The sequence below is a fragment of the Bos javanicus genome, chromosome 21 (genome assembly GCF_032452875.1).
Source record: "Bos javanicus breed banteng chromosome 21, ARS-OSU_banteng_1.0, whole genome shotgun sequence".
In the NCBI taxonomy this organism is placed as follows: Eukaryota; Metazoa; Chordata; class Mammalia; order Artiodactyla; family Bovidae; genus Bos; species Bos javanicus.
In genome coordinates this window covers 42297346-42322435 of record NC_083888.1, presented here as the reverse complement: position 1 = coordinate 42322435, position 25090 = coordinate 42297346, and the positions used below count along the sequence as shown (strand labels likewise).

Sequence of the window (25090 nt, the reverse complement as noted above, 5' to 3'; positions counted from 1 at the left end):
TTGGGAAGCTCCCCAGGAGAAGTGAAGGGCTACTACCCACTCCAGTTCTCTTGCCTGGAGAATTCCATGGACAGAGGAACCTGGCGGGCTACATTCCATGGAGTCTCAAAGAGTCAGACACGACTGAGCAACTAACACTTTCATATATAGATACACTGCTTCAGTTCATACAAATTCTTACTGAATAGATTTAATTCTTTTATCATGTACATGTAAACTTTCGATAAGTTCTACTTTTAATAATAGGTATTTCGTATCAATGAGGACTACTCAACTGGAATTGTAAGATTTTTCAAATTAAAAACCATGTAATAAAGGTTTTGTCTAGTCTCTTTTGAGTGACTAATGCTTAAAAAAAGTAAACAGTTGAAATCCATAGTACTCAATGCATTTTAGTTTGATAATAAATTTGTGATAATATCAAATAATGAAAAATAATAATAAACAGAGTAGTGTCTCAAACTTCATGAACTATGTTAACAGTGATATATTTAATGTTACTACTACTGTATCAAAATGTTGTCTAATTTTATTCTAAGCATCAATATCAATGCTTTGCATTATCTACCACATTCATCTTCTGAACAGGTCACTTTATAATGTAAGCAGATCTGACTGTGTAAGATCAACATCAAACATCATCTAAAAGCTGAAGCAAGGGGTAACTTCTTAATTGTATACAGAATGACAGCCCTAAATGAGTGAATAAGAATGAAAATTCCTTCTCCCTCTCTCTCTCTCTCTTTCTCTCTCTCTCTCCTTTTGTTGCACTAATATTTTCTCAAGTGTTTTAAACTTTCATATAGTGAAATACAGCTTGCATATATAAAAATTTTATAAATTTTAACCAATAATTGTGAAGTGAATACTTGTGTAATTATCATTGTGCTGAAAGAATTGAACATTGCTAACAGCCAAGATGCTCCTCATATATCCTGTCTAGAGGTGATTAAGCCTATTACTTTATGTTAATCACCTCTTGCTTCTCTTTTTTTTTTTTTATCATTTTACCTAATTAGTATGGGCACCTAAATGGTTTAGTTTTTCCTGTTTCTGACTTCTATATAAATGTAATCATACAGTGCATATTCTCTCGTCTTGGGTTTTCATATCACATTAAGTCTAAAAGATTTTTTCCTATCCTGTGTGTTTTCTATCATGAGAAAGTTTCCAAAAATAGAATACATAATTTGCATATAAAGAATAATAATAAAATGAACACTCATGTGCCCATCATCTAGCTTTAGAAATTTCCCTCATTTACAAACTGGGTTTGCCTAACAGTTTCCAAAATGTTTTGACAAGAAAAAGAAAAGGGAGGAAGACATGTAGAATTATTTAACTACCAACTATTATTGACTTGGTAGTTCAGAGCCTCTAAACATCTTTGCCAGTAATATAATCAAAGCAGCCTGACCTTCTGACCCCTGGGTCTTGGGGCTGCCCTGGCCTAGATGGTGACTGAAGCTAATTTATTCCCATGGCCAAACGGCAGATGCTATATACACTGTATGGAAAGAAACAGAGATGTTTGTAAATCCCACCTGGGGCCTGAGCTGCTGTAAGCTTCTTTTCTCTGAACTCCATCCTCAGTATGCAAAAGGCTCTACACACAAAGCAACTGCAGAGCAACTCATTTTGTTGCTCTCATTTCAGTCCTGTTGGTGCACTATGATGGCTCATCCCCAGGTTCTGAAGACGCCTTCCTTCCCAGTGGTGCTGTGGAGTGACAGTGCTAGTCTGTGGTGTTTCCCGTGATAGTCACTTCCTTTCGGTAACATCCAGCTTGTGACAGAGCTGAACGGCAGCTCCGATTTCTTCCTGCATCGCCCATGTTACTGTTAGTCACTCAATTGTGTCTGACTCTGCAGCCCCATGGACTGTAGCCTGCCAGGATCCTCTATCCATGGAATTCTGTAAGCAAGAATCTTGGAGTGAGTAGCCCTTCCCTTCTTCAGGGGGTCTTCCTGACCCAGGTAATGAACTCAGGTCTCCTGCATTTCAGGCAGATTCTTTACCAACTGAGCTACCAGGGAAGTTAAGCAAAGGAAGAGCATTAGTAAAAACCCAGACACAGACAAAAAAGTAATCATTGAAGATATACTGATTATAAGGTAAATGGTTAAAAAAAAAATCTCTGGAAGAAGAAAATGGGATATATATGATAAAATAGTTGTCATCTTTTTGGAAATAAGTGAATTAATTTATTCTGAGCTCTTCTATCCTAAGAGATTCTGACACTCCCCTGCCTCCACACTGCTGCATCGAAGTCTAGGTATGCTAGAACCTGCAACAGGTCTCTCTTCCTGACTACACTAGCTTCCTAAGGGGAAGGACCACTGAGTGTCATTCATCCTCAAGTTCACAGTGGCTGACATATGTGGTTGTTGTTCAGTCGCTCAGTCATGTCCAACTCTCTGTGACTCGATGGACTGCAGCACACCAGGCTTCCCTGTCCTTCACTATCTCCTGGAGTGTACTCAAACGCATGTCCATGGTTGGATAGCATCACCAACTCAATGGACATGAGGCTGACATATGGGAGAGTGTCAATAAATAACTGGTAAGTTAAAAAAACAAATATTTGCTACCTGAAGCATCAGCTAAAATCTAAGATAAAAGTTTAAAAATAAGTTCCTTTATGGAATTTTCCTCATATAAAGAAGTCAGGCCTTAATATGTTGATATACATGTTAACTTGATTATTGAATAGCTCTAGGGATTCAAACAAATATTCTTTTTTAAAAAAACAAAAAGTATCTATAAAATGTAGACTATTGGTATGACTGGGGAAATGGTTCCGGCACCTAAGTAAGGGGTTATTAGTTGTTATATAGTCAGAGCTGATGTTCAAGCAGCACGTATAAGTAAGGCCACACCTGTCGCTTAGAGGTGACATCAGTTCTGATTAGCCAGTGTTCACTTCATGCTACATGTTAAAAATATGAATATTATGCATCATATAGAAAGAAGGCTACTTACTATAAAATGACAATCCTATAACAATGGAGGAGGGATAGCAGTAGAAGCACTGCTACTGTAAAAAATGCAACTGTAGAAGGACATCTGAAAGCTGTTAGTGAATTCTACTCATACTTAATAAAATCAATATATTAATAAAGAAATAGTTATACAGTTTATTTTTTCATAAATCCCTTAGATAGAAACCCCTTAAAAGAGAACAGTCTTTAAAACAAAGCTGCGGGTACTTTCCTAGCGGTCCAACGGTTAAGAATCCACCTGCCGGTGCAGGTTCCAGCACACGTTCGTTGCTGCAGATTAAGCCTATGTGCCTCAACTACTGAAGCCCACACTCTCCAGAGCCCCTGTCGCACGAGGGAAGACACTGCAATGAAGCCTGTGAGGCACCACTAGAGCTTAGCCCTCACTCTCTGTGGGTAGGCAAAGCCCACGTGCAGCAACAAAGACCCAAAGCAACTAAGAGTAAATAAATAAAATTTAAAAAACAAAGCTAGGGTCACTATATTAATATCAGAAAAAGTAAATTTCAGAGCAAAGAATATTACTAAAGATAAAGAGTCATTTCATAATGATAATGGGCTAAGTCCATCAAGGGGATAAAATGATCCTAAATGTCAATGGATCTAACGAGACCATTTCAAAATTCATAAAGCAAAAACTGAAAGGAGTAATTCGCAGTTACAACTGGATATTTCAATATCCCTCTCTCAATAATTGATAGAACAAATAGACAAAAAACCAATACTGATACATACATAGAGAAGATTTAAACAACATTAGCAACCAACTTGACCTAACTGATTTTATAAATCTTTCTCAACTAAGAGTAGAATACAATTCTTTTCAAGTGTCCATGGAATGTTTACCAAGATAGATCATAATTATAAAACAAGTCTCAATAAAATTTAAAAGACTCAAGTCTTAAAAATTATGCTCTTTGGCTACAATGAAATTAAATTAGAATACTTAAAAACAATAACAAAAGTACCTCTGAAAAATCCCCCAAATATTTGGGAAATAAGTAATACACTTCTAAATAATTGATGAGTTAAAGAAGAAATCAGAAAGTAAATTAGAAAGCATTTTTAAATTAATAAAAATAAATATACAACCTATAAAAATTCTTATGCTGCAGCTAAAGTAGTACTGAGGAGAAAATTTATAGCATTAAATACCTATACAAGAAATGTATCAAATCAGTGATCTCAGATTGCATCATAGGAAGTCAGAAAAAGAAGAGTACTGAGATAGTACATGTAGAGAAACCCTAAAACTATAGTATACGTTTGGTCATTGACTAACTACCAAGGGTGAATTTTTTCAAAGATATCCCAAACACTGCTAAATATCAACTCTCAGCCACTGAGGATGTTTGCTCTCAGTCACCAGGTCTGACAAACACCACAGGCAGCACTCAGCAGAAACAGTAAGTCCTTTTAGAAAGACAAAGGAACTAAGAATTCACAAAAGATATAGCACATACATACTAAATGTATTCATAAGAAGTAACCTTGATGATCATGCTTTTAATGAGATGGCTCTCATATTTTGGGAAAATATTTCACTCTTGGTATTATTGTTGGGGATTTAAGGCTAAACTTTCATTAAAATGAGTTAATGTTCAAAAATCACTTAGAATAAGCCACACAAAACTGATATTTTTACAGGCCCAAAGTTATCAAATATTGGCAAATGCATATTGTTCAAGCTAATAATTCCTGAGACTGCAATAGATATAAATGTTAGAAGAGCAATAAGATTTCAGCTTTGCAAGGTTATTAAATAGACATAATGCACAAAAAGCAGGATAATACTCTTTTCAACTATTATTTTTTAGTTTAAGTCTCAGACCTATCTCTAGAAAATCTTTACCCACCAAGGTCATGATTTAATATCCAATATATCCAATAGGTTACCCTCCAAATCCAAAACCACACAGACATTCTTCAAGGGATACCCAAAAGGTTTTGTGTGATCATATACACATACCTAAATGTTCCTTGATACTGAAAACACGGTTTTTGCTTCTCAGAAATTTATCCAGGTTTATGCAACATTTGTGATCTCAATTTAAGATTCTGATGCACAAAATAGAACCACCTAACCATAGTTTAAATTATAACTTCTTATTCATTTTATATAGAACCTCCTTAAAAGTGATCAGCTGTTGAAGTATGTGTTAAATTATTCCAATTACAGAACCCTGCTTGAACATATGCTTCAGAAATATGTCTGTCATATGATACAAGGTATATGCATAAATCTGAATAAATTCTGGATTATCCCACTCGGGCGGAAGTTCCAAAGCGTCCCTTCCAGCATTTTCATACTTATTTTATGTGCCAGATATTTGGAAGCCAAAATTAAACTTGATACTTTATAATGTGGGTCAACACTGGAGTGAGAAGAGCAAATGCTGCAGCATTTTACATTAGCTGCACTGATACAGGGAACAAACAGAAAGCTGAGATTATTTGGATTAGAGAAGTGTTGATTTTCATCTTAAAGATAAAAACCTAGACCCTCTTAAGGGTTTTAAAATATATTAAAACTACTAACAACATTTTCTCCCGTTGTTTCTCACAAATATAAAACCCTGTCTTTTGGATCTAGAATAAGGGAAATAAAACAAGAAAGAGGAAGGTAAATTTTAAAGAGGCATTTCATCATATGCCAGGCAAACTGAATTTTGTCTAACCTCCATCAGTCTCTGTTAGGTCCCAGCAGTCAAGTGCATGACTTTTCATGCACTTGAGTGAGGAAATGAAGACTTCGATTTGCAAAGTATCAAGGAAGGGAGTGAAATTAAGTACCCATCAATACAGACACGCTTTGTGCAGAAGAGACATTTGAGATCTCTTGTCCAACTCTGGAATTGAACAGTTTTATGACCTCTGTCCAACTTATAGAGAATTCCATGTAAACAACAGCCTACCTGAACTGCGCTGCAAGAAGAGAACCAAAGTACTGCGGGTCCTACCCAGGCTGCGGAAGTCTCATGTCCCTCGGCCGAGCCTCCGCCTCTGTCAGTTACTCCATCACTGACCCACAGGTTCAAAGCAGGGCACTGGAAACCCAGATCTTGTAGCTCAAGTAGATCTGGTCTTTAATCAGCTGTCGCTGGCTAACCAGCTTTACACACCGAGACGATAAAGCACAACACGTAACTTTCTTTCCATACCTGAACACTTAGAGGCTTTTGGGCCTACTGCTTAGAGGCGTGTTGTGAACTGTTAACTATACTACACTTTCAAATCCTCGGTCCCTCAGCTCCCAGACTGCTAACTGGAATTTCAGTCCACATGTGCCCCTCACAATTAGCAGGGTTATTTTAGGCACTGACCTAAGTTCTCAGGGAATGTAAGCTGATGGCGAGGGGGAGTCTAATGTGACAGTTGCTTGGTTACAATAGAAAGCTCATTCGAGAAGCTTATAATCTGTGTGCAGTGCTTCCTCGACACCCCGCTACATGGATTTTTACTTTAGCTGGGGAGAAACACTGAAATTATTCACCTATCTTTTAATACCCACAGAAAGCTTAGACCCATCACAAGGAACAATAATTCAACAGAGGGATTGGACAGCTATACAAAACAACTTTAAGTTTTGTCTGGCAGTATTTAGTCACATGGTGTGTCATTTCACAAGAAGTCCTAGCAAAAATAAACTACCCAAAATCTAATCAAGATTACCAATTCCCTTCCAGGCTCTCTTACAGAAAGCTATAAATATAAAATACTCTAAAAATTTTTCATAATTATTAAAGTTAGTTCCCCTCTACAAACTAATACATAGCTACTAGGTTCTACTATTTCTAATAAAGTACTCCACCTACTGGTTAATACGACGGTTTTGCAGACTCTATCTCCAGGGAGATATAAAACAGAAAAACAGTAGAAGGAAAGTGTGCTATCTCCTTACCAGTGAATTCCTCCATGCAGCACTGAATATTTTGTCTTCCAGAGGCAATATGAGGTAAATTCATAAACGTTTCAACTTCCTCATCAACACCCTTCTCATGGTTTCCACAAAAGTCAGAACTCAAAGAGAGAACCTGAATTCCCAGGAAGGCATGGATATAAATTAGACACAGGAAGAATTTCCTGAGCTGGAGATTTGCTGAGAACTACTTGTAGAAAGAATTAGTCAAACCTCATTCTGTATGCTCGGCTGTATCCAACTCTTTTGTGACCCCACGGACTGTAGCTGGCCAGGCTCCTCCATGGGATTTCTGAGGCAAGAATACTGGAGTGTGTTGCCATTTCCGCATCCGGGGGATATTCCTAACCCAGGAATCAAACCTGCATCTCTTGTGTCTCCTGCATTAGCAGGCAGATTCTTTACCACTGGGCCACCTAGGAAGCCAAGTCAAACCTCATTCTAAGAGAAGGTTAAATAAAAGGGTTGATAAATCTGTTAGGAATGGTTAGTCATGGGCTCCCTAAAGAGACAGCAACAAAATGGGTTAAGTCTAAAAGCCTCATCTCTTTCCTTGGCGACTGCTCTCTCAAACTTCTTGAAAGTCAGCTCAATGGTCATCTCCTCTGGAAGCCACATGATTCCCCTCAGCTGGCTTAATGCCCCCTCCTCAGTGCTTTTCCAATGGTCTGGTTACCTCCTTCCTAGTTCCCCAAACAGGGCACTCAAGTCGGCAGTTCCTGTATCGCATTCATCTTTGCAGAGCAGGCTTAAATCAGCACTGGGCCCTTAACAGATATCAGTGAATGTTTGCTGAATGAATGAATTGGATGGGGTGTTCTAGAATCACTGAAGCATTCATGGCCTGCTTCTGGGTTCAACAAGCCATTCACTGAGATATTGTTAGTTTAGGGTGACCAGCAGCTCTGAGGTGGCATGATAGATGTCACACAGATTCTTATAAAACTGAATGACTGAAGAAGGAGCAAACAAATGAGTAACTACATGTCAAATCTTTAGTATTAGTAAAAGTGTTCTTAGAGCCCATTCCTGGATTCCAGTCTTAAGCCAGGCCTGCTCTAGTCAGTTACTGCCAGTGATAAATAAGAACCTACTTTCCCAAAGCCAAAGGCTTTTTCACACAGCTCCCTCTCTGAATGCAATTACCCTTTTTCTCCAGCACCCCAGCTCCCACTTCCCACAATCTGAGGTTCTTCCATTTATGATGATGAAGAAAGGGAAGCGCAGCAGTCAAAGCCAGTTCATAGCATGGATGAATCACTGGCTATAATGGCTACACTTTAATCTTCAAATTCTTCGAATATCTTTTAAGAATGAGGGAAAAAAGCGTATTTTCTATTAGGACTCATGAAAAGTATCTGGACCACTGAATATTTCTTAAAAGTTATTTTTTTTCATCATGGATTTTTATCTAGAACTTGATAGCATAACCTGTGCAATTTTTTTAAGAGAGAGAGAGAGAGATAACCCCAGTTCTGTGGTCAGTTATATCCTGGCAGCAAAAAAAGGAACATGCACTTCACAGAGTCCTATTTTTAATCCTCATTTAAATAGCTGTCAGCTCTTGCGAGCACGAAATAAGAAAGATGACAGAATCAAGACAAGATTTTCTGACCAGAACCAAGTATTAACACTGGATAAAAGCTATAGTTATTTGAGAATTTACATACTTCTCAGCAAGTTTAAGCAGCATCCAAACATAACTTTCTATCATTCTGGCACACACCAGAAGTAGACAGATAGACAGATTAACAGATCATCCAATAGAGACATCTGACAGATCTATAAAAGAGATTCTTCTAAAATTCAGGTAAGGGAAATGCATTTCTTTACTGGCTCTCACTGAGAAATATATTTATTCATTTAAATATAAATTATTTTTTCAATATCCATTATATAATAAGTTCTGTGCTCAGCCCTCAGAATTTTAAAAATGAAAGTACCATGGCCCAAATCCTCAAGGAACTTAGAATTTAGAAGAATAGATAAGTAAATAATCACGATGCTGTTTGAGACAGAGGTGGTGTCTGCAGAGGGTGTGATGAGAACAGGAAGGTGAAAATGGGCACCCTAGTCAGAATAAGACAGAGAAGCCAGTAAAAAGAGGCGAGGTAAACCAGAGTCCCAAAGAACAAGTAAAAAAGAGAGGCAGACACAGATTCTGTGAGGAAGCATTCAAAGAGAGAGAGTATCTGATGAGAATACCTGGAAGCAGGAGATACGAGGTACTTCTGCTGAGGCAACTGAAAGCATGTGAGTATGAGAAGAGCCTAGCATACAAGGGTGGGAGTAGGCAAAGAGGCAAGAGATGGAAACAGAGGGTAAGATCATTGTCACATCGCAGGCCCGCCCAGAGGACGGGATGTTGAGGATAACAGCTTGCAGTACACCTTGATCCTAAGGGGCTTCTGTGGGCCTTTCACGGTGGAGGGCTTCAATTAAAATAATTCAATTAACTCATTATTTAGTTTCCCATTTGAGTCACAAATCCAGGCAGATAAAATCAATTGTTGTTACATAAGAACTGCATGATGGATATTTGATGTTACACTTTACATAGTATTTATAACCTAGATATGGGTGTAGCTATAAAAATAAGCTTCATTTCTAAAGGCACACATAACACACTTCAAAGCAATGATTCAGAATCACAAAGTCACTGGAGTTGGAAATCTGGTTCAATTTCCTCTCATGGTAGAGGAGGAACTACCATAACCATGGTCCAGAGAAGCTGTCATTTGCTCCAGTCATATGCCAGAAAGGGGCAGGCCTTATTTGAGGGCAGAGGTCTGTGAGAATCCCACAGCACACAGCGCCTGCCTTCATTATTTGCTGCAGGGCAGTGGAGGGGTGTGAGGGGATAGGTATAATGTTACAATTTTATTTTATGGGTTATAGAGAGCTATCACTAGATTGTAAGCACTGCAGCAAAGCTTAGGTCAGATCTGTCTTTTAGAAGGAGCATTCCTTGTTTCAATTGAGGTCTTTTTAGTAACTCAGACAAAGAATTGGGATAATTGGATGAAAAAGGCAGAGAGGATGGAAAAGAGTGAACATATTATGGAAACAATAGGGAAATATAATGGACAATATTTGGCAACCAGTTGGACATGGTAGGTATTGAGGCAGAGATGTTGAGCAAGGGTAACTCCTTGTTTCCTGGCATGGATAACTGAGGAACCCAGGAGCAGGTATCTAATGAGATACATGCAAAGTGTTTATGCAGAAAGGAGATGTCGCCTAGCCTTGAGAGGAGCAGAATGAGCCTGGAGTGACAGATGACACAGCCAGATCACCTTCACATCCCACAGAACACTAAATGACATTCTTGGTATCTGAGGTAGTGTGTCCTATCTTTGATGTTCCCAGAGGCATGGACATAATTCATAGTTATTGATTAAATAACTAAAAATCATATACCATTCCCTGATAATAAACCATCATATTTTGACAGTATCTTAAACTTCCATTTTTATCATTACTTGATTTCTAGTTCTGGTTATTGCAGACTAGCCTGTGTAGACCAACCTTTCTCACTGAGAATAACTAGATAAGCTGAACAAAAAAAGTATCTGTTTGAAGGCATAAGAGAATTCCCAAGGCAGCAGGGACTTGAGAACCTAAGATCTTACAGAGAATAGAGAGGCTATATGGCACCATTTTCCCCTTTAAGGCCTTAAGGCAATGGCACCCTACTCCAGTACTCTTGCCTGGAAAATCCCATGGATGGAGGAGCCTGGTAGGCTGCAGTCCATGGGGTCGCTAAGAGTCGGACACGACTGAGCAACTTCATTTTCACTTTTCACTTTCATGCATTGGAGGAGGAAATGACAACCCACTCCAGTGTTCTTGCCTGGAGAATCCCATGGACAGAGGAGCCTGGTGGGCTGCTGTCTATGGGGTCGCACAGAGTCGGACACGACTGAAGCAACTTAGCAGCAGCAACAGCAGCAAGCAGAACTAAGAGGTTGAGAAGCTGGGCTGTTTTCAGTTTTCAGTGCTGGAGGAACAAAAACTGGAGCTCACAGTGCAGCAAGGAGGAGGAGCCATGGTTAAAAAAATATTAAATAAAAATAAACCAAAACAAAAACTCAGGCTTTCAGGGAGAACCTCTAAAGAACCACTCTAGAGAAATACAGGTAAGCCAGAAATAGGCCAGTCCTCAAAAGGAATCCAGCAAAATGTAAAAAAAGAATATATTATGAAAAAGTTGGATTCATTCCAGGAAATCAATATTGTGTGAATGTTTGAATTTAATGTTTGAAAATGAAAGTTTGAAAAATAATAGGAAGATCTCTATTCAGAAAAAAAAATTGCTAAAAAGGCAACAGTCATGGATAAATCACATAGACATATTTTTGGCAAAGGAAGTTAGATACAAAAGAATATATCTAGCATGATTATATTTATTTTAAGCTCAAAGGCAGGCAAAACTAAACTGTTATTTAGAAATGCTTACCCAGCAGCAAAACTGTAAAGCAACAAAAAGACTATCATAAAGTCAGAATGCTGGATACTTCTGAAGGGACAAAGGGGCTGAGATCAGAGTGAGTATGTGAGATGATTCTATGTTCCTAAAAAAGTTCTACTTTTGTTTAAGTTAGGTAATAATAAGTCAGATGTTTGCTTTAAAGCTTCTCAAATCAAATATATGTGTGTGTGTACATATATGTGAGAGAGAGAGAGCAATTGTTTAAAGGAAATATATACTGATAGCAAGACGTGAATGGCTAAAGAAACATACCATGTTCTTGCATAAGAAGATTCAAGATTATGAAGATGGCAATTCCTCTAAAACTCGTCTCTAAAGCAATACAAGACTAATAAAAAAACAACAGAAAATCTCGTACCAAACAAGCCAATTTTAATTGGAAAAATATGCTAGAAAGGCAGGGAATTTTTTAAAATATCATTCTTCTCAGAACTTTTCTTTTAGTTTGAGGTAGAGACAAGGAAATGGCAACCCACTCCAGTGTTCTTGCCTAGAGAATCCCAGGGACGGAGGAGCCTGGTGGGCTGCCGTCTATGGGGTCACACAGAGTCGGACACGACTGAAGTGACTTAGCAGCAGCAGCAGCAGAGACAAGGAGTCCATCAAGGCTGTATATTTTCACCCTGCTTATTTAACTTATATACAGAGTATATCATGAGAAATGCCGAGCTGGATGAATCTCATGCTGGAATCAAGACTGCCAGGAGAAATATCAACAACCTCAGATATGCAGATGATACCACGCTAATGACAGAAAGTGAAGAGGAACTAACAAGCTTCCTGATGACAGTCAAAGAGGAGAGTGAAAAAGCTGGCTTAAAACTCAACTTTCAAAAAGCTAAGATCACAGCATCCAGTCCTATCACTTCATGGCAAATAGATGGGGAAAAATGGAAACAGTGGCAGATTTTATTTTCTTGGACTCCAAAATCAATATGGATGGTGACTGCAGCCATGAAATTAAAAGATGTCGCCAAAGAAAAGCTATAACAAACCTTTTTAATATGCTTATTTAAAAGCAGAGAAATCACTTTACAAACAAAGGTCCATGTGGTCAAATCTATGACTTTTCTAGTAGCTGGTTGTACATATATGAGACTTGGACCATAAAGAAGGCTGAGGGCTAAAGAATTGATGTTATCAAACTGTGGTGCTGGAGAAGACTCTTGAGAGTCCCTTGGACAGCAAGAAGATCAAACCTGTCAATCCTAAAAGAAATCAACCCTGAATATTCATTGGAAGGACTGATGCTAAAGCTACAGCTCTAATACTTTGGCCACATGACACGAAGAGCTGACTTGTTGACAAAGACCCTGATGCTGGGAAAGACTGAGGGCAGGAGGAGAAAGAGGCGGTAGAAGATGTATGGTTGAATGGCACCACTGACTCAAGGGACATGAGTTTGAGCAAACTCCAGGAGACCATGAAGGACAGAGAGGCCTGGCATGCTATAGTCCATGGGGTAGCAAAGAGTCAGACACAACGTAGCAACTGAACAAAAAGAGCCAGATAACTAACGAAACATAGCATAAAACTGTATTATATGAAGCGATGTAGTACTTCATATGTGAATAGATAAATGGAAATATAAAGCTAGAAACAGAAATGTGGTGAAGTTGGTTCAAGTGGGGAAAAGATCATTTATTCAACAAATGATACTGGGACGCTGAGGTAAACTTGAATCTTTGGTTTAAGAAAAGTTTCATTACAGGGCCAACCCAACACACTTTATAGAAGAGGTATTAGTACAGAAGGAATATGATTGTGTTTTAAATATATAAAAAGATATTAAACCTCAAACATAATAAGATAATTGTGCCAATGCTATCTCAAAATGCATGTTGTGGGTGAGGGGCCTGATGCAATTCTCTGTTTTGAGGCATTTCCTTTCTCTAATTAGCAGCTTGCTAATAGGTATATAACTCCTTGCTAAAAACTAGCAAGGGGGCACTCTTTCTGTCCCCTTCTGATGTCTATTTCAGAAGCTTTCTCTATCTCTTTTATACTTTAATAAAACTTTATTACATACACACACACAAAGAATTGAAAGTTAAAACTACACTGAAATACCATTTTCATTTATCAGATGAGCACTGTCAAAGAATTAACATGTGTTGAAAGAGACACACTCACATCCTGCTGGTGAGAATATAATCTTGTATAAGATTTATAGAAAATTATTTGGTAATATCTATCACAACTATCAATATCAATTATATACCCTTTGACCAGCAAATTACAATTATAAAGATTTTTTTCCTGAAGATATACTCACATAATGGAAGACAACATTATGAAGTTACTCCTTTCTGTATTTGAAATAACATAAAAATCCATTAATAGTGGACTGATTGAATAAATTGTATTTATACATATAGTGCAAAACTATGCAGGTTGTTATTCTGGTTTGAAATGTTCTCCAAGGTATGTGCTGTTCTCATATGTGCAAAACATTATGTAAAGGTTGCAACATTTGCATGAAAAATAAAACGAACAATTATTCACACATCCATAATATTACTTGAACATATTTTCTGTGCCAAGCACTTTTCTAGGCCCTTGGAAAATATTAGAGGACAAACCAGAAAAAGACAGACAATAAGAAAAAACATATAGCATAAGTGCTTTGGAGGAATAGAAAAACAAAACAGGGGGAATAAAGAGCACAAAGCTGGCAGTGGGGATGCTGCTTTATATAGAGTGGTCAGGAAAGAATTTCTGATCAAGTGATATTTGAACGGAGACACCAAGGAAATGAGGGGGAGACAGGAAGGCATCTGGGGGAAGTATGTCTCAGGAAGTCAGAGAGCAAGTGTGGAGGTTCAGGAGTATTAAGTATGCTTAGTGTATTTAGGGAACAGCTAATGAGAACAGAACGAAGGGAAGAATGTAGGAGATGTAGCCAGGAAGGTTGCTGAGGGGTGGGAGGAGGGACACATACTGCCACTGTGAGGACTTCAGGCTCTTATTCTGAGATGGAAAACCACTGGACGGGTGTTGCAGGATGGTGTGCTGGGAAGCAGACTCTACCACGAAGATTAGCATCCTCTAAGCTTTTCAGGGCAGGTGATGCTAGTGGTAAGGAACCCACCTGCCAATGCAGGAGACATAAGAGATGTGGGTTCGACTCCTGGGCCAGGAAGATCCCCTGGAGGAGGACATGGCAAACCACTTCAGTATTCTTGCCTGAAGAAGCCCATCGACAGAGGAGCCTGGTGGGCTGCAGTCCATGGGGTCGCAAAGAGCTGGACACTACTGAGGCAACTTAGCATGCTCACGTGCTCTTAGGACAAACTCCCGAGGAAGGGGAAGAAAGCAGGCAGAGCTGGGGAAAGGTGGGTTGTAAAGCAGTCTCAACTAATGCATCAGTCCACCCCACACGGAACTCTGAAACTGAAAATACCCTTCAAATTGTCCGAAGTAATGCGAGGCCAGGCCTTTATAACCCCATATTGCTTAAATACAGCATGAAAATGGACACTGTAGTAGTAAGTTTATCAAAGGGTGGGAGAAGAGGAATTGGAAACAGTAATTGGAGACAACTTTGGTGGCTCAGAGGTTAAAGCATCTGCCTGGAATGCGGGAAACCTGGGTTCGATCCCTGGGTCGGGAAGATCCCCTGGAGAAGGAAATAGCAACCCACTCCAGTACTCTTGCCTGGAGGATCCCATGGACGGAGGAGCCTGGTGGGCTACAGTCCATGGGGTCGCAAAGAGCCAGACACGACTGAGTGACTTCACTTTCACTTTCAAGTACTACTGCTGTAAGGGGAGCAGAGAAGCAAGGTGGTAGCTGAAAGGGAATGTACAAGTCAAGGTAGAGTTCTTCCTCCTTCAGGCTGGGCTACGTTACTGCTTGTTTGTGTACTGAAGGGACTAATGCAGCTTATATTTGTTTTGGAAGAATCTATATTAAAGTGATAGCAATGATTGCCTCTGAAGAAGAGAACTGTGAGGCTGGATAATAAGGGTAGGAGGGAGGCATCAGTGTTTACAATTTTGTAATTTGCATGCATTATCTAATCACAAGTCAATCAGTAAACAAAGTAGAACAAATAAAATAGATATTTATAATAGTGACACAAAAAGTGATCCTAAAATATTATGTGAAGTAAGCTAACTAATAGTAGCCAGTAAGTTTTTAAAATTATATATATGAATATAAATTTGGACTAAAAGTCTAGAAAAACATACCAAGTTGTCCACAGAGGTTATCTCAAAAAATATACTAGGAGAATTCTCATTTATCTGTTTGATTTTTCACAACAATCTTGTATATCAGGAAAATTTTCTTTTCATATTTTAAAAGTATCTTTCAGTTTCAGTTCAGTCGCTCTGTCATGTCCTACTCTTTGTGACCCCATGAATCGCAGCACGCCAGGCCTCCCTGTCCATCACCAACTCCCAGAGTTCACTTAAACTCACGTCCATCGAGTCGGTGATGCCATCCAGCCATCTCATCCTCTGTCATCCCCTTTTCCTCCTGCCCCCAATCCCTCCCAGCATCAGAGTCTTTTCCAATGAGTCAACTCTTCGCACAAGGTGGCCAAAGTACTGGAGTTTCAGCTTTAGCATAAGTCCTTCCAAAGAACACCTAGGACTGATCTCCTTTAGAATGGACTGGTTGGATCTCCTTGCAGTCCAAGGGACTCTCAAGAGTCTTCTCCAACACCACAGTTCAAAAGCATCAATTCTTCGGCACTCAGCTTTCTTCATAATCTAACTCTCACATCCGTACATGACCACAGGAAAAACCATAGCCTTGACTAGACAGACCTTTGTTGGCAAAGTAATGTCTCTGCTTTTGAATATGCTATCTAAGTTGGTCATAACTTTCCTTCCAAGGAGTAAGCGTCTTTTAATTTCATGGCTGCAGTCAACATGTGCAGTGATTTTGGTGCCCCCCAAAATAAAGTCAGCCACTGTTTCCACTCTTTCCCCACCTATTTCCCATGAAGTGATGCTACCCCACGTCGGAGGTCAGGGGTGGTGGCCTAGAGTGCCAGGCTGTGATGGCGCAGGAATGGCTGAGAGGAGCTACCCCATGCCCGAGGTCAGGGGCGGCGGCCAAGAGGAGCAACCCCAAGTCCAAGGAGCGATGGCTGCACTGGCACAGGAGGGCCGAGAAGAGCTACTCCACGTTCCAGGTCAGGAGGGGCGACTGTGAAGAGATAACCCTCATCCAAGGTAAGGAGCAGCGGCTGCACTTTGCTGGAGCAGCCGTGAAGAGATACCCCACGTCCAAGGTAAGAGAAACCCAAGTAAGATGGTAGGTGTTGCGAGAGGCATCAGAGGGCAGACACACAAACCATAATCACAGAAAAGTATCTTTACCATATATAAATTTGTAAATATGAATTAATCTTCTGTGTGCTGAAGCAACAAGGAAACCAACTAGATACCTTCCTGGGTCACTGGACTCTTCAGGCATGAGAAGATGGGGTAGGGGCTGAGGGGGAATACAAAGAATCAAACCTGGGCTGATTGAGTAAAAGTGTAGTGAACTCCAGCTTCTAAGAGCACGTCTCACACTGCTTTACCTACCAAACCATGCCTACCACGGTGACACCTAAATTCAAACAAATAATAAATGAAAATAGATTTATTTAATATTTGGGCTCTACATGGGTTTATAAATCACAAAACCATTTCTTCCTTCCTTTCTGACTGATATGTGAGTCAGTTTACACAAATATCTACAAATCATGGAAAGAAATCCAACATCAAAAAGCATGACCTCCTATGAATGGGCACCTTGACCCTGAATGGAGTACAAATGTTTAAGAAGAGAGCCCCTTGGATTCTTCATATTGTGTTATTATTTCAATTACAAGACTTCAGGGCTTAATACAGACCATTTATTAATACAAGAGCCCACACAGGAGAATTTCGTATTCAGGTCAGTTGTGAATTTTCTTCTCTTAAAATATGACTCCAGCATTCTCTGAGTTGGGGCTATGTTCAGCTGCTTCTTTCTTTTAAATATCTGACACAGCAGCCAATATTTCTCTCTCAACCAACAGCTGTCTCTCATTTGTTTGAATTTGTTGAAATGTGAATATACATTTAGTCAGAACATGCTCTTCAAGGGAAGAATATTAAGAGACCTAACCCTCAACTTCAAGGTCCAATGCTCTCATATTTACAAAAAGATTGTTTTTTTTCCTCTCACAGCTCAAGACACCCTGCAAATCCCAGACTAGCCTCACAAGGACTAAACAATCATGGTGCCAGCGTGGAGAAGGTAAAGGACTCGACAAACCCCTGAGCGCAAGAGTTGTGAGAAAACATAAACATATGGGCCCCCCCCACGCCGATATGGTACAAAAATGTTCAGGATATAATATTAAGTTAAAAAAACAACATATTAAAAAAAAACATATAAAATTGTGACGGAGTCGAAGTCCAATTTTTGTACACATGTAAGTAAAAACTGGGAAAGGGAAATACATCAAGAATGATTATTGTGGGTATGTCTAGTGGGCCACAGGTGATTTTTATTTTCTCCTCATTTATATAAGAATATGTGCTATTGTTATAGTCAAGGGGAAATAATAGAAGTGATTTTTAAAAGCAATCATATGCAATGCCCAAAATCAATCCAAGTGGGAAGGGCTATTTCCCTGATATAAGCTACATGTTCCTTTCTAAACTGAATGGCATTTCTTTCTCAGAAAGTATTTTCTTCATGTTCCTGGCGGTCCTTTAACAAGACAAATTCTCTAAGAAATAGGAGTGGGGAGCCCTATCTCCTCCTTCCTCCTACTGTATTTTCCTCAACACTTTAACTTGAGACTAGCTCCTCCCTCCTGGATACTAATTGTATTCGGAACCAAAGACGACATAGCAGAAGTCAGGAGTTCATGGTGAATGATGCATTCCATTACACCAAGAAGCCTTGCTCATGCCACTCTTTCATTCTCTATCTTAATCCAACTACTTGCTCTTCCTCCACTTGGGTAGCCATCTCCCATCTGAAGGAGTCATAGCCAGCTTTCTTCATACCCATCTGAAGGAGTCATAATTAGCTTTCTTCATACATAGTCATCACAGTGGAGTTTGTGTGTCCTGGTTTCTCCCCATAAAACTACCTGGTATAAACCTTCTTTTTCTGACCTGCACCTTGGGCAGACATATACTTCAGGCTAAATCTAGTTTCCACATGCTAATTATCTCTTTCTGATATCAAACTACATTTTTGTGTTTGCTGATGGCAGAGGTCTCCTCTGATGTGTCTTCTGTCTCGTTTGGCTTTCCCTCTGAGGATATTCGGTTCATCTTTAATCCTCGTCATCATGGTGTATTAGCTTAACTGCTGCTGCTTCACATCTTGACTCCATTTGCAGCCTGGAATTTTCCTCCTCACAAGTCACTTACTTAACTCTGTAGTCATCTGTTTAGCAGAAGGACCCTCAGCTCCCTAACATCTATCCCTTTGTTTCACAGACCTGAGTGTGATGTCTTCTTGTAACATTTGATAAAAATCACAGAGGAACTTGGCTTTCAGGTGCATGTGTGTGCATGCGTGTGTGTGTGCGTGTGTGCATGTGTGTGTGAGAGAGATGCTTCTTGGCATCAACATTCACTGATGTTGGCTCTTAATCATTAAATATGAAAGCCCCAAACTCCATACATGGCAATGCTCAGTAAATGTTTTTGCTCTTAGTGTTTCTTTCTGGCATTTAGGACTGGATGCCCACTAGATCTGTCCTGTCCAGTTATGCGAAAGATTCACTGTGGATGCTAAACCCCAGCCAGGCAATGCCTATTGACTGACAAATCTAAGACTCTCATCATAATAGCTACATCTGTATTGCACTTATTATGGCCAGGCATCATTCTAAGCATTTCACAGATACTATTTAATTTATGTTCATTACAATCCTATGAAGTAGATGCTATTATTATGATCACCCTTTTAGAGAAAAGGAAAATGGGACACAGTGAACTTCCTTTTGTAGCTGTGTAAGAGGTGGGGCTGGAATTTGTACCCAGACAGTTGGGCTCCAGGAATCAACTCCCTTAACCACCACTCTAAATTGTCTTTCATATGTAGCAAGATCGCTATAAATAAAAATGCTTCGTTACTGAAAAGATCTGACTAAATTGAGTTTGGGAACCAAAGTAGTAAATTTGCCACAAGGCATTTTTGCAAGTCTATGATACACACTTGTCTGAATTGTGGTGCTAAGTAAGTTTGTCAGCACAGACACACACACACATATGGCAGCCAAGGTGCCTTGGAGCTGAGCTTCAACCAGCCAGTCTAAGCCACTCCTTGGGAGAACTGTGAACCCGACCCTCAACTTCCTTTTTCATCTGCTTCTACTTATGGAATTTTTTTCTCTATCATTTTTAACTCTGTGATTCAGAATGATCCTCAATTTGGGGTCCAACATCTAATAGCTTTAATCTTCATCTACACAATTAAAATACAGCTAGATTCAATTCTAGGTGTGAGAAAGAAGGCTAAAATCCTGTAGGAGACTTAGACTTCTATTCAAGTATCTTAATACAAAGCATCTTTGAGGTAATTTACTTAAGGGAAGCTCAACTGAAACCTTTTCCAGCCCCTATTTTGCTGTTTGCTCTAGTCTGAACAGAGTCTGAGTTGGCATTGGGGCTCTTAAAAAAGGAGGCCCCATGATTTTCCCCTAGGCCGCTCAACCCAATCTAAGGAGCTACTTCTATAGACCCACCCACTTTCCCTCCCCTTCTGTTGATAACCCTTTAAAAAACTAATCACTGCAAGAATGTTAAGTGCTTGAGGTCAGAATTTTTGTCAGTTTTGTCATTGCTATGCCAAGGATGAATGTCTGACATATGGTAGGCTCTCAATAAGTATTTGTTGAATTGATAAATACATTGTAAGATGCCAGAATATAAATATAGGTATGTTTAAGAATATATTGAACTTTCGTTTCAGCATAGAAATAGCACAATTTAAAGGCACAAACTAGATAATAATTACAAAACTGTTGTCGTTCAGTCACTAAATCATGTCCAAAACTTGGAAACCCTATGGAATGCAGCACTTCAGGCTTCCCTGTCCTTCTCTATCTCCTGGAGTTTGTTCAAATTCATATCCACTGAGTTGATGATGCCATCCAACCATCTCATCCTCTGTCCTCCCCTTCTCCTCCTGCCTTCAATCTCTCCTAGTATCAAGGTCTTTTCCAATGAGTTAATTCTTCCCATCAGGTCACCAAAATATTGGAGCTTCAGATTCAGCACCAATCCTTACACTGAATACTCAGGGTTGATTTCCTTTAGGATTGACTGATTTGATCCCCTTGCTGTAGGGCTTCCTTTGTGGCTCAGCTGGAAAAGAACCCGCCTGCAATGAGGGAGACCTGCGTTTGGAAGATCCCCTGGAGAAGGGAAAGGCTACCCACTCCAGTATTCTGGCCTGGAGAATTCCATAGGCTGTATAGTGCATGGGGTCCCAAAGAGTTGGACATGACAGAGCGACTTTCACTTTGTCCAAGGAACTCTCAAGAGTCTTCTTTGGCACCACAGTTCTAGGGCATCAATTCTTCTATGCTCAGCCTTCTTTATGGTCCAACTCTCACATCCATACATGACTACTGGAAAAATCATAGCTTTGACTAGATGGACCTTTGCTGGCAAAGTGATGTCTCTGATTTTAATATGCTGTCTAGGTTTGTCATAGCTTTTCTTCCAAGGAACAATCATCTTTCAATTTCATGGCTGCAGTCACTGTCCACAGTGATTTTGGAGACCAAGAAAATAAAATCTGTCACTGTTTCCACTATTTCCCCACTTATTTGCCATGAAGTAATGGGACTGGATGTCATGATCTTGTTTTTTTGAAAGTTGAGTTTTAAGAAAGCTTTTGCACTCTCCTCTTTCATCCTCATAAAGAGGGTCTTTAGTTCCTCTTCACTTTCTGCCATTAGAGTGTTATCATCTGCATTTCTGCAGTTGATATTTCTCCCAGAAATCTTGATGCCAGCCTGTGATTCATCCAGCCTAGCATTCTGCATGATGTACTCTGCACAGAAATTAAATAAGCATGACGACGTACTCCTTTCTCAATTTTGAACCAGACCATTGGTCCATGTCCAGGTCTAATTGTTGCTTCTTGATTTGCATACAGGTTTTTCAGAAAACAGGTAAAGTGGTCTGGTATTCTCATCTCATTAAGAATTTTCCATGTTTGTTGTGATCCACATAATCAAAGGCTTTAGCATAGTCAATGAAACAGAAGTAGATGTCTTCCTGGAATTCTCTTGCTTTTTCTATTATCCAAAAGATGTTGGCAATTTGGTCTCTGCTTCCTCTGCCTTTTCTAATCCAGCTTGTACATCTGGAAGTTCTCGATTTGTGTATTACTGAAACCTAGCTTGAAGGATTTTAAGCATTACCTTCCTAGCATGTGAAATGAGCACAATCATACCATAGTTTGAACATTCTTTGGAACTGCCTTTCTTTGATATTGGAATGAAAATGAAACATTTCCAGTTCTGTGGTCACTGTTGAGTACGCCAAATTTGCTGATATATTGAGTGCAGCACTTTAACAGCATCATCTCAGGATTTTAAGTAGCTCAGCTGGAATTCCATCACCTCTACTAACTTTGTTAGTTGTAATGCTTCCTGATACCCACTTGACTTCACACTCCAGGACATCTGGCTCTAGGTGAGTAACCACACCATCATGGTTATCCAAGTCATTAAGACCTTTTGTGTATTCTTGCCACCTCTTCTTAATCTCTACTACTTCTGTTAGGTCCTTCCTGTTTCTGTCCTTTATTGTGCTCATCTTTGCATGAAATGTTTCCTTGGTATCTCCAATTTTCTTGAACTGATCTCTAGTCTTTACCATTCTGTTTTTTTTTTTTTCCTTTTCTTCTGTTGTTTTCCTCTATTTCTTTGCATTGTTCACTTAAGAAGGCTTTCTTACCTCTCCATGCTATTCTCTGGAACTCTATATTCAGTTTTCTATATCTTTCTCTTTCTCCTTTGCCTTTCACTCCTCTTCTTTTCTCATCTATTTGTAAGGCCTTCTCAGACAACCACTTTGCCTTCTTGAATTTCTTTATCTTGGGGATGGTTTTGGTCACTGCCTCCTATACAATGTTACGAACCTCCAGCCATAGATTTTTAGGCATTCTGTCTACCAGATCTAATCCTTTGAATCTATTTGTCACCTCTACTATATAATCATAAGGGATTTGATTTAGATCATATCTGAATGGTCTGGTGGTTTTCCCTACTTTCTTCAATTTAAGCCTAAATTTTACAATAAGGAGCTGATGATCTGAGCCACAGTCAGCTCCTGGTCTTGTTTTTGCTGACTGTATAGAGCTCCATCTTCAGCTGCAAAAAAATATAATCAATCTGATTTGGGTATCGACCATCTGGTGATGTCCATGTGTAGAGTCGTCTCTTGTGTTGTTGGAAGAAGATGTTTTATGACCACTGTGTTCTCTTGGCAAATTCTGTTAGCTTTTGCCCTGCTTCATTTTGTACTCCAAGGTCAAACTTGACTGTTACCTCAGGTATCTCTTGACTTATTACTTTTGCATTCCAATCCCCTATAATGAAAAGGATATCTTTTTTGTGTGTTAGTTCTAGAAGTTCTTGTAGGTCTTCATTCAGCTTCTTTGGCATCAGCAGCTGGGACACAGACTTGGATTACTGTGATGTTGAATGTTTGCCTTGGAAATGAACTGAGATCATTCTGTTGTTTTTGAGGCTGCACCCAAGTACTGAATTTTGGACTCTTGTTGACTATGCAGGCTACTCCATTTCTTCTAAGAGATTCTTTCCCACAGTAGTAGATATAGTGGTCATCTGAATTAAATTTGCCCATTTCCATCCATTTTAGTTCACTGATTCCTAAAATGTCAACGTTCACCCTTGCCATCTCCGGCTTGACTGCGTCCAATTTCCCTTGATCCATGGCCCTAACATTCCAGGTTCCTATGCAATATTGTTCTCGACAGCATCAGACTTTACTTTCACCACCAGATGCATCTACAGCTAAGCATGGTTTTCACTTTGGCCCGGCCTCTTCATTCTTTCTGAAGCTATTGCTCCCCTCTTCTCCAGTAGCATATTGGACACCTAACTACCTAAGGGGCTCATTTTCCAGTGTCACATCTTCTTGCCTTTTCATACTGTTCATGGGGTTCTTGAGGCAATAATACAGGAGTGGTTTGCACTCCCTCCTCCAGTGGACCACGTTTTGTCAGAACTCTCCACCATTACCCGTCCATCTTGGGTGACCCTGCATGGCATGCCTCACAGCTTCATTGTGGTACACAAGGCAGTGATCCATGTGATTATTTTGCTAAGCTTTCCGTGATTGTGGTTTTCATTTTGGCAGCTATGGGATTGTAGTTCTTGCTTCTGTCTGCCCTCCAATGGGTGAGGATAAGAAGTTTTAATTGCAATATTATATAGTTTAACACAGTATTAAAACATTTTTATGGCTAGTTGAAAGAGCTGAAAATGATTTCTGGTTGCAGACTTGGCTCACAGATTAAGATGCAAGGATTAAGGTGAGAAACTGTTTGTATGCTAGTGCTGCAAACAGAAGTTGGCTTTGCCTGGATCTCCACACTGAGGAGATTCATCAACATGCTCCTTTTGAAGCTTTGCTCCTCACAGAACAGTCAATATGTACCCACCATCACTCCTTCAAGACACCTTGCCCAAATGGCACCTTCAAAATACAAACCAACATGAAAAACATTCAAGGAAAACGATTAATTGGTGGGGGGGTGGGGGGCGTGGTGGTGGCAAGGGTTGCATCGGAATCAGGTACAGTCAGTGTGATAGCAGAATGGTATAGTAAATTAAGAGAGTAGGTCTGGAGATAGTCTGAAAGTCAGTCTTAGCATTGCTATTAACAACTTTGATTCCTTGGGAGAGAAGCTTAACCTTTGTGACTCCGTTCCCTCATTCATTAAGACAGGACTAGATACAAGTCATAGGATGAGGATTAAATGTGATAGTACATGCACAGTACCTTATTATGCCTATAGCAGTGCTGAATAAAAGTTCACTATGATTATTATACATTTATGAACCATTAAAAGTAAAGTATAAAAGAATACTACACTGAGATTTCTTATCCTTTGTATAATGCTCATCAGGCTGCAGCTCTGGGTTTATTTTCAGAGAGAAAATTTAAACAAATACACTTCCTGTGTCTCAAATAAAAATACAAAATTGAGCACAAATACTCTAGAGCTGTGGAAGTGATGCACAAGTTCTTCCCAAATGAATGGAAAGTTAGTTTTCACCTGAAAAAAATCAATATACTTCCTATCTTTCAAATCAAAGAGGAATAAACAAATATACAGAAATGTTTGACAGAGATGTGGAATCAGAACAAATTTTGGAAAATGAGGGAAGTGCAAACACCAAACTGAATTTTTAAGCTAAATGAAAGATCAAGTAGACTGGAAACATACCCCATGTAGAGAAGGTCAATCCTCATCTCCCTCAGGGAGAAGCAATAGTTCCCTGCAAGCTGCAATCCCTATTTCTTTTCTGTTTGTGAACTAAAAGCCAGCCCCATCTGGAATTGAGTTTGGTTACAAATAAGTTTATCTGTCCGTTTGTTTACCTTGAAGTCTTTTTTTTTTTCTCTTCCAAGAATTCTAAGGATAACATTCATAGTCACTCTTTCTTTTCTTTTTTTT

At 39.4% G+C, this 25090-nt stretch overlaps 1 protein-coding gene across 4 annotated transcripts in view; it reads right to left on the bottom strand.

Annotated features, from left to right (window-relative positions):
* The window catches only part of AKAP6 (A-kinase anchoring protein 6), a 501363-nt gene that overhangs the window by 319841 nt on the left and 156432 nt on the right, over positions 1-25090 (bottom strand). Inside the window, exon 1 of one of the 4 annotated variants that reach the window (XM_061394926.1) lies at positions 5918-6277. The exons of the other annotated variants lie outside the window; for them this stretch is intronic. The gene's annotated coding sequence lies outside the window, so the exon portion shown is untranslated. Of the gene's footprint in view, positions 1-5917; positions 6278-25090 lie in introns of those variants that run through there. 4 annotated transcript variants of the gene reach the window in all.